Below are 8,476 nucleotides of genomic sequence, written 5' to 3'. Positions count from 1 at the left end.
GAAAGTTTAAGATATTCACTTAATGGACTATAAGTATATTTTTTTGCACCCGAACTTAGTTTTTCCTTCAATTATTTGTATTGTTCAACTTCAATAATTATTTAGGGAGTTTGATATATATTTTTCTTAGATAAAAATCATTATCGATGCAGGGCTTTGGTGACATGAATTTTATTAAAGAAATTAATATTTTATTTTCAGATATTAGTCTTTATTTTATACCAGCAGACCCCTCCACTCGTTTCTGTGGCTAACGTTTACATTAAATTATATTAGAGTTAAATTTTCAATATAGTGCAAAATTCTTACGCATAAAGACGAAAACGTATAGCCGATTAATTTGAAATTTAATTTACTCTATTTATGATTCAAATCACTATTTCAATACAGTGACAAACAATTTCTTAACAAAGCAACATTGCGAACCTTACAAATGTTGCTATTATTTTTTATGTTGTTAATTCAAATAAAATTCTCTTAAATTCCATGAAGTTTAGACGTCTTTTGGCATACTGTTCGGGATCATAAGTAGAAATTTCATCGACATTAATTCTATACTTAACAGCTTTAGCTTTAATGTCAATAAAATATATCATCACAATCCTCGTATTCGCTGTTTTCGCTGCGTCCAGACGGTTGAGACCTTTCGCCCTGCACTGCTTCCTCTTCGACACGAAAGCAGTCATGTATGTCGACTAAGAGCGAATAGCATAGAATCAGCATCACTTGACAATGTGTCTAATAATTTCTTTTTGACTTCCTCCTCAATTTCAATTCTTACTTTTAGCTTTATAAAATTCGTTATAATCTTTATAAGTATGTAAACACTTTTATAATTGCTTTTCTGACGCTTCGATCCACGGCAATACCTTTCAAGTTCAAGTCAAGATGAGAACCATATACATTGCGCATAACCACAAACTATTGTTGACTGCTTTCAAGAGTTTTTTCTGTACATTCCCAAATATTGTGGTAGAAGAGTTTTGCCTTTCATTTGAACCACATATGGATAATATTGCTGTAAAAATAGATGCATAAGTTCGATCTTTTCCGAAGTCAAGCTCTTTATGATAAAAAATGTATTATAACTTTGGTAGAATTGTGCAACTCGACGACTCAATACGTATCGACTGTGAACGAGTTAATGACTCGCGATAGTCAATATAAACCCTGAATTGTTCGAACTACTAAGGAAAAGTATTCTACGGCTTTGAGGTATAAAGTTCTTATTTGTATAATTTGTTGTAGTTGCCTTTGCGTATTTGCACATTACGACAAGTGTTTGAATATATTTACGTTTGTTTGTATATTTTCATATTTGTCGGTTTCTGTGTTGTTTCATGGTTGGCTTTTAAATATTACGGCAGGTGTGTGTAAGAGTTTTTTTTTTAATTTTTTTTTTTTTTCATAATTTCCCTGCCAGCCAAAGCTGAAAAATTATTAATTAAACAATAATAATTATAAAATCTGGAAAAAAAAAATTAATTAAATATTTGTAATTATAAATTCTGAAAAAAAGTTAATTGAAGGTAAAAAAGATTAATTATATAATAATTATTATAAAATTTAAAAAATATAGTAATTTAATATTTGTAATTATAAATTCTAAAAAAAGGTTAATTGAAGGTAAAAAGATTAATTAAATAATAATAATTATAAAATCTGAAAAAATATTTATTAATAAATAATAATAATTATATCAACAAATCCATTCAACTTATCTTTTTGGTTATATGTTTGATTGTTGTATGCTGCTGGAATAATGTTATAAATTAATTAATTATATATAAATTATAATAAAACATATCAACAAATCCATTCAACTTACCTTTTTGGTTGTATGAGCGCAAATGACTCGCGTTTTTCAATATTTTTTATTTCCCATTATGGGAATTTTTTGGATTCACTAATGACAATTATGTCTTCTCTTTCTCACTCATTTAAAGTGTAAAGTTATTTTTTGTATAATTTATTGTAGTTTGCTTTGTGTATCTGAGTGCAAAAATCGTGTTTTCTGAGTTATGACACTATTCATGTAAATGAACGATATGTTGGTTCATTTGTTGTTTGTGTGTGTGTGTGTTTTTTTAAACACAGATGTTTTCAAATAAATGACGTCGCCCATTATAGGTCATAAACCATATCTCAGAAAACACCCTACCTATTTTAATGAAATTCGGTATATGGGCATTTCCGCCAGAAGGTCCAACACAGACAAAATATTAAACATTATTAGAATTACCAATTTTTTGCATATTTTCGTAGGAAAATATTTAAATTTATATATATTAAATTAATTTTAAATTAATTCATAACCAATTACGAGATATACCAAAGCCAAGTCGAATATGAGCTACTTTTCTCATTTCGATTTTTCCACTGCATTTTTGTTTTTTTCGTCAAAATTGTTAAAGAAACATATCATGTATAATTTTTTGCTTTGTGTAAAACCTTTATAAACAAAGAGCAAAATAAAATACATAAGAAAGCATGCGATTGCAAATAACTGTAAGTTTTTGCTCTCTTATTATCCTATTATTTAATGTCCCGTGCGACATTAAAAAACAACACTTGTTCCCACTGCATCGCATTTCCATTAAAAAACAACACTTGTTCCCACTGCATCGCAAATATAAGCAGCAAGCTCGGCAAATTTTGGGTATAAACAGTAAATTTGTATACATTTAAAATAAAAAAAACCTTGTTCAAAAATCAGAAGATTTGTGGTTTTGGTAACTCCTTTAAATTGGTCAGGGGCGACATCGTAGGTGTGGAATTTAAAAATTGAAAATTATTTTTTGTCTTATAAAATTGACTTAAGTATATACATTTACATTAATTATTTACATATGAGCAAAAACCAAAGTTTAAATTCCACTGAAATAGCTATTCAAATAGATTTTGGCGAAAATTATAGGCTTACAAATCAAAATAAAAGTGCTCATTTCAACTAGGTTGTCAGGAGAAAATCGTTAGCTTTTAAAAGTGACAAGTTAACGCATGACATATTATTTTCTTGATAAATCTCTCAACTAAAATTAAGAAATCCTTTAGTTGCTTTTCTAAAATACTTATTTTATTTAAGGTAACTGCTCTCAGTTTAAAATCAAATTTATATTATCAAGCCTGGTTGATTATATAACATAATTAAATACTAAATACTCTTTATTAGAATATAATTTTTTGCAAGGAGCCGTCGATGGAGTGGGAGCATTTATCAAAAGGAAAGTCTAGCAGATAACGAAATCCAAAAATTTGTATACCCGAGCACAGCATTTTGTGAAAAAAACTGTATTTCACATCCATAATACATTCCCAAATATTGTGGTAGAAGAGTTTTGCTTTGCATTTTAACCACATATGGATGATATTGCTGTAAAAATTGATGCATAAGTTCGATCTCTTCCGAAGTCAAGCTCTTTATGATAAAAAATGTATTATAACTGTGGTAAAATTGTGCAACTCGACGATTCAATACGAATTGACTGTGAACGAGTTAATGACTCGCGATAGTCAACATAAACCCTGAATTGTTCACGCAAGTTTCGAACTACTAAGGAAAAGTATTCCTCGGCTTTGAGGTATAAAGTTCTTTTTTGTATAATTTATTGTAGTTAGCTTTGAGTATTTGTACAAGTGTTTGAATATATTCACGTTTGTTTGCATATTTTCATTTTTGTCGGTTTGTGTGTGCGTACCATAGTTGGCTTTAAAATATTTTCACGTTACGGCAGGTGTTTGTAATGTTTTTTTCTTAACTTTTTTTTAGATAATTTAGTGTTGGATTGTTTATTTGTTGTTTTTTTGCACAGTGGGTGTTTTTCAAACACAGATGTTTTCAAACAAATGGCGTGGCCCACTCACCGGCTGTGAACATATCAGATATTTTGCAAACAAATGAAAAGAACCAAAATAAATAAATACTCAAAATGCATAAAACAAATAGCCTCTAAAAAGATTGTATAAAGATAATATTAAGAAAGTTTAAGATATTCACTTAATGGACTATAAGTATATTTTTTTGCACCCGAACTTAGTTTTTCCTTCAATTATTTGTATTGTTCAACTTCAATAATTATTTAGGGAGTTTGATATATATTTTTCTTAGATAAAAATCATTATCGATGCAGGGCTTTGGTGACATTAATTTTATTAAAGAAATTAATATTTTATTTTCAGATATTAGTCTTTATTTTATACCAGCAGACCCCTCCACTCGTTTCTGTGGCTAACGTTTACATTAAATTATATTAGAGTTAAATTTTCAATATAGTGCAAAATTCTTACGCATAAAGACGAAAACGTATAGCCGAGTAATTTGAAATTTAATTTACTCTATTTATGATTCAAATCACTATTTCAATACAGTGACAAACAATTTCTTAACAAAGCAACATTGCGAACCTTACAAATGTTGCTATTATTTTTTATGTTGTTAATTCAAATAAAATTCTCTTAAATTCCATGAAGTTTAGACATCTTTTGGCATATTGTTCGGGATCATAAGTAGAAATATCATCGACATTAATTCTATACTTAACAGCTTTAGCTTTAATGTCAATAAAATATATCATCACAATCCTCGTATTCGCTGTTTTCGCTGCGTCCAGACGGTTGAGACCTTTCGCCCTGCACTGCTTCCTCTTCGACACGAAAGCAGTCATGTATGTCGACTAAGAGCGAATAGCATAGAATCAGCATCACTTGACAATGTGTCTAATAATTTCTTTTTGACTTCCTCCTCAATTTCAATTCTTACTTTTAGCTTTATAAAATTCGTTATAATCTTTATAAGTATGTAAACACTTTTATAATTGCTTTTCTGACGCTTCGATCCACGGCAATACCTTTCAAGTTCAAGTCAAGATGAGAACCATATACATTGCGCATAACCACAAACTATTGTTGACTGCTTTCAAGAGTTTTTTCTGTACATTCCCAAATATTGTGGTAGAAGAGTTTTGCCTTTCATTTGAACCACATATGGATGATATTGCTGTAAAAATGGATGCATAAGTTCGATCTTTTCCGAAGTCAAGCTCTTTATGATAAAAAATGTATTATAACTTTGGTAGAATTGTGCAACTCGACGACTCAATACGTATCGACTGTGAACGAGTTAATGACTCGCGATAGTCAATATAAACCCTGAATTGTTCGAACTACTAAGGAAAAGTATTCTACGGCTTTGAGGTATAAAGTTCTTATTTGTATAATTTGTTGTAGTTGCCTTTGCGTATTTGCACATTACGACAAGTGTTTGAATATATTTACGTTTGTTTGTATATTTTCATATTTGTCGGTTTCTGTGTTGTTTCATGGTTGGCTTTTAAATATTACGGCAGGTGTGTGTAAGAGTTTTTTTTTTAAATTTGTTTTTTTTTTTTCATAATTTCCCTGCCAGCCAAAGCTGAAAAATTATTAATTAAACAATAATAATTATAAAATCTGGAAAAAAAAATTAATTAAATATTTGTAATTATAAATTCTGAAAAAAAGTTAATTGAAGGTAAAAAAGATTAATTATATAATAATTATTATAAAATTTAAAAAATATAGTAATTTAATATTTGTAATTATAAATTCTAAAAAAAAGGTTAATTGAAGGTAAACAGATTAATTAAATAATAATAATTATAAAATCTGAAAAAATATTTATTAATAAATAATAATAATTATATCAACAAATCCATTCAACTTATCTTTTTGGTTATATGTTTGATTGTTGTATGCTGCTGGAATAATGTTATAAATTAATTAATTATATATAAATTATAATAAAACATATCAACAAATCCATTCAACTTACCTTTTTGGTTGTATGAGCGCAAATGACTCGCGTTTTTCAATATTTTTTATTTCCCTTTATGGGAATTTTTTGGATTCACTAATGACAATTATGTCTTCTCTTTCTCACTCATTTAAAGTGTAAAGTTTTTTTTTTGTATAATTTATTGTAGTTTGCTTTGTGTATCTGAGTGCAAAAATCGTGTTTTCTGAGTTATGACACTATTCATGTAAATGAACGATATGTTGGTTCATTTGTTGTTTGTGTGTGTGTGTGTGTTTTTTTAAACACAGATGTTTTCAAATAAATGACGTCGCCCATTATAGGTCATAAACCATATCTCAGAAAACACCCTACCTATGGGCATTTCCGCCAGAAGGTCCAACACAGACAAAATATTAAACATTATTAGAATTACCAATTTTTTGCATATTTTCGTAGGAAAATATTTAAATTTATATATATTAAATTAATTTTAAATTAATTCATAACCAATTACGAGATATACCAAAGCCAAGTCGAATATGAGCTACTTTTCTCATTTCGATTTTTCCACTACATTTGTTTTTTTCGTCAAAATTGGTAAAGAAACATATCATGTATAATTTTTTGCTTTGTGTAAAACCTTTATAAACAAAGAGCAAAATAAAATACATAAGAAAGCATGCGATTGCAAATAACTGTAAGTTTTTGCTCTCTTATTATCCTATTATTTAATGTCCCGTGCGACATTAAAAAACAACACTTGTTCCCACTGCATCGCATTTCCATTAAAAAACAACACTTGTTCCCACTGCATCGCAAATATAAGCAGCAAGCTCGGCAAATTTTGGGTATAAACAGTAAATTTGTATACATTTAAAATAAAAAAAAACCTTGTTCAAAAATCAGAAGATTTGTGGTTTTGGTAACTCCTTTAAATTGGTCAGGGGCGACATCGTAGGTGTGGAATTTAAAAATTGAAAATTATTTTTTGTCTTATAAAATTGACTTAAGTATATACATTTACATTAATTATTTACATATGAGCAAAAACCAAACTTTAAATTCCACTGAAATAGCTATTCAAATAGATTTTGGCGAAAATTATAGGCTTACAAATCAAAATAAAAGTGCTCATTTCAACTAGGTTGTCAGGAGAAAATCGTTTGCTTTTAAAAGTGTATTATTTTCTTGATAAATCTCTCAACTAAAATTAAGAAATCCTTTAGTTGCTTTTCTAAAATACTTATTTTATTTAAGGTAACTGCTCTCAGTTTAAAATCAAATTTATATTATCAAGCCTGGTTGATTATATAACATAATTAAATACTAAATACTCTTTATTAGAATATAATTTTTTTGCAAGGAGCCGTCGATGGAGTGGGAGCATTTATCAAAAGGAAAGTCTAGCAGATAACGAAATCCAAAAATTTGTATACTCGAGCACAGCATTTTGTGAAAAAAACTGTATTTCACATCCATAATACATTCCCAAATATTGTGGTGGAAGAGTTTTGCTTTGCATTTTAACCACATATGGATGATATTGCTGTAAAAATTGATGCATAAGTTCGATCTCTTCCGAAGTCAAGCTCTTTATGATAAAAAATGTATTATAACTGTGGTAAAATTGAGCAACTCGACGATTCAATACGAATTGACTGTGAACGAGTTAATGACTCGCGATAGTCAACATAAACCCTGAATTGTTCACGCAAGTTTCGAACTACTAAGGAAAAGTATTCCTCGGCTTTGAGGTATAAAGTTCTTTTTTGTATAATTTATTGTAGTTAGCTTTGAGTATTTGTACAAGTGTTTGAATATATTCACGTTTGTTTGCATATTTTCATTTTTGTCGGTTTGTGTGTGCGTACCATAGTTGGCTTTAAAATATTTTCACGTTACGGCAGGTGTTTGTAATGTTTTTTTCTTAACTTTTTTTTAGATAATTTAGTGTTGGATTGTTTATTTGTTGTTTTTGTGCACAGTGGGTGTTTTTCAAACACAGATGTTTTTAACAAATGGCGTGGCCCACTCACCGGCTGTGAACATATCAGATATTTTGCAAACAAATGAAAAGAACCAAAATAAATAAATACTCAAAATGCATAAAACAAATAGCCTCTAAAAAGATTGTATAAAGATAATATTAAGAAAGTTTAAGATATTCACTTAATGGACTATAAGTATATTTTTTTGCACCCGAACTTAGTTTTTCCTTCAATTATTTGTATTGTTCAACTTCAATAATTATTTAGGGAGTTTGATATATATTTTTCTTAGATAAAAATCATTATCGATGCAGGGCTTTGGTGACATGAATTTTATTAAAGAAATTAATATTTTATTTTCAGATATTAGTCTTTATTTTATACCAGCAGACCCCTCCACTCGTTTCTGTGGCTAACGTTTACATTAAATTATATTAGAGTTAAATTTTCAATATAGTGCAAAATTCTTACGCATAAAGACGAAAACGTATAGCCGATTAATTTGAAATTTAATTTACTCTATTTATGATTCAAATCACTATTTCAATACAGTGACAAACAATTTCTTAACAAAGCAACATTGCGAACCTTACAAATGTTGCTATTATTTTTTATGTTGTTAATTCAAATAAAATTCTCTTAAATTCCATGAAGTTTAGACGTCTTTTGGCATACTGTTCGGGATCATAAGTAGAAATTTCATCGACATTAATTC

This window comes from Zeugodacus cucurbitae, chromosome Y, assembly GCF_028554725.1.
Source record: "Zeugodacus cucurbitae isolate PBARC_wt_2022May chromosome Y, idZeuCucr1.2, whole genome shotgun sequence".
In the NCBI taxonomy this organism is placed as follows: Eukaryota; Metazoa; Arthropoda; class Insecta; order Diptera; family Tephritidae; genus Zeugodacus; species Zeugodacus cucurbitae.
Note: the sequence above shows the minus strand (reverse complement) of the source record.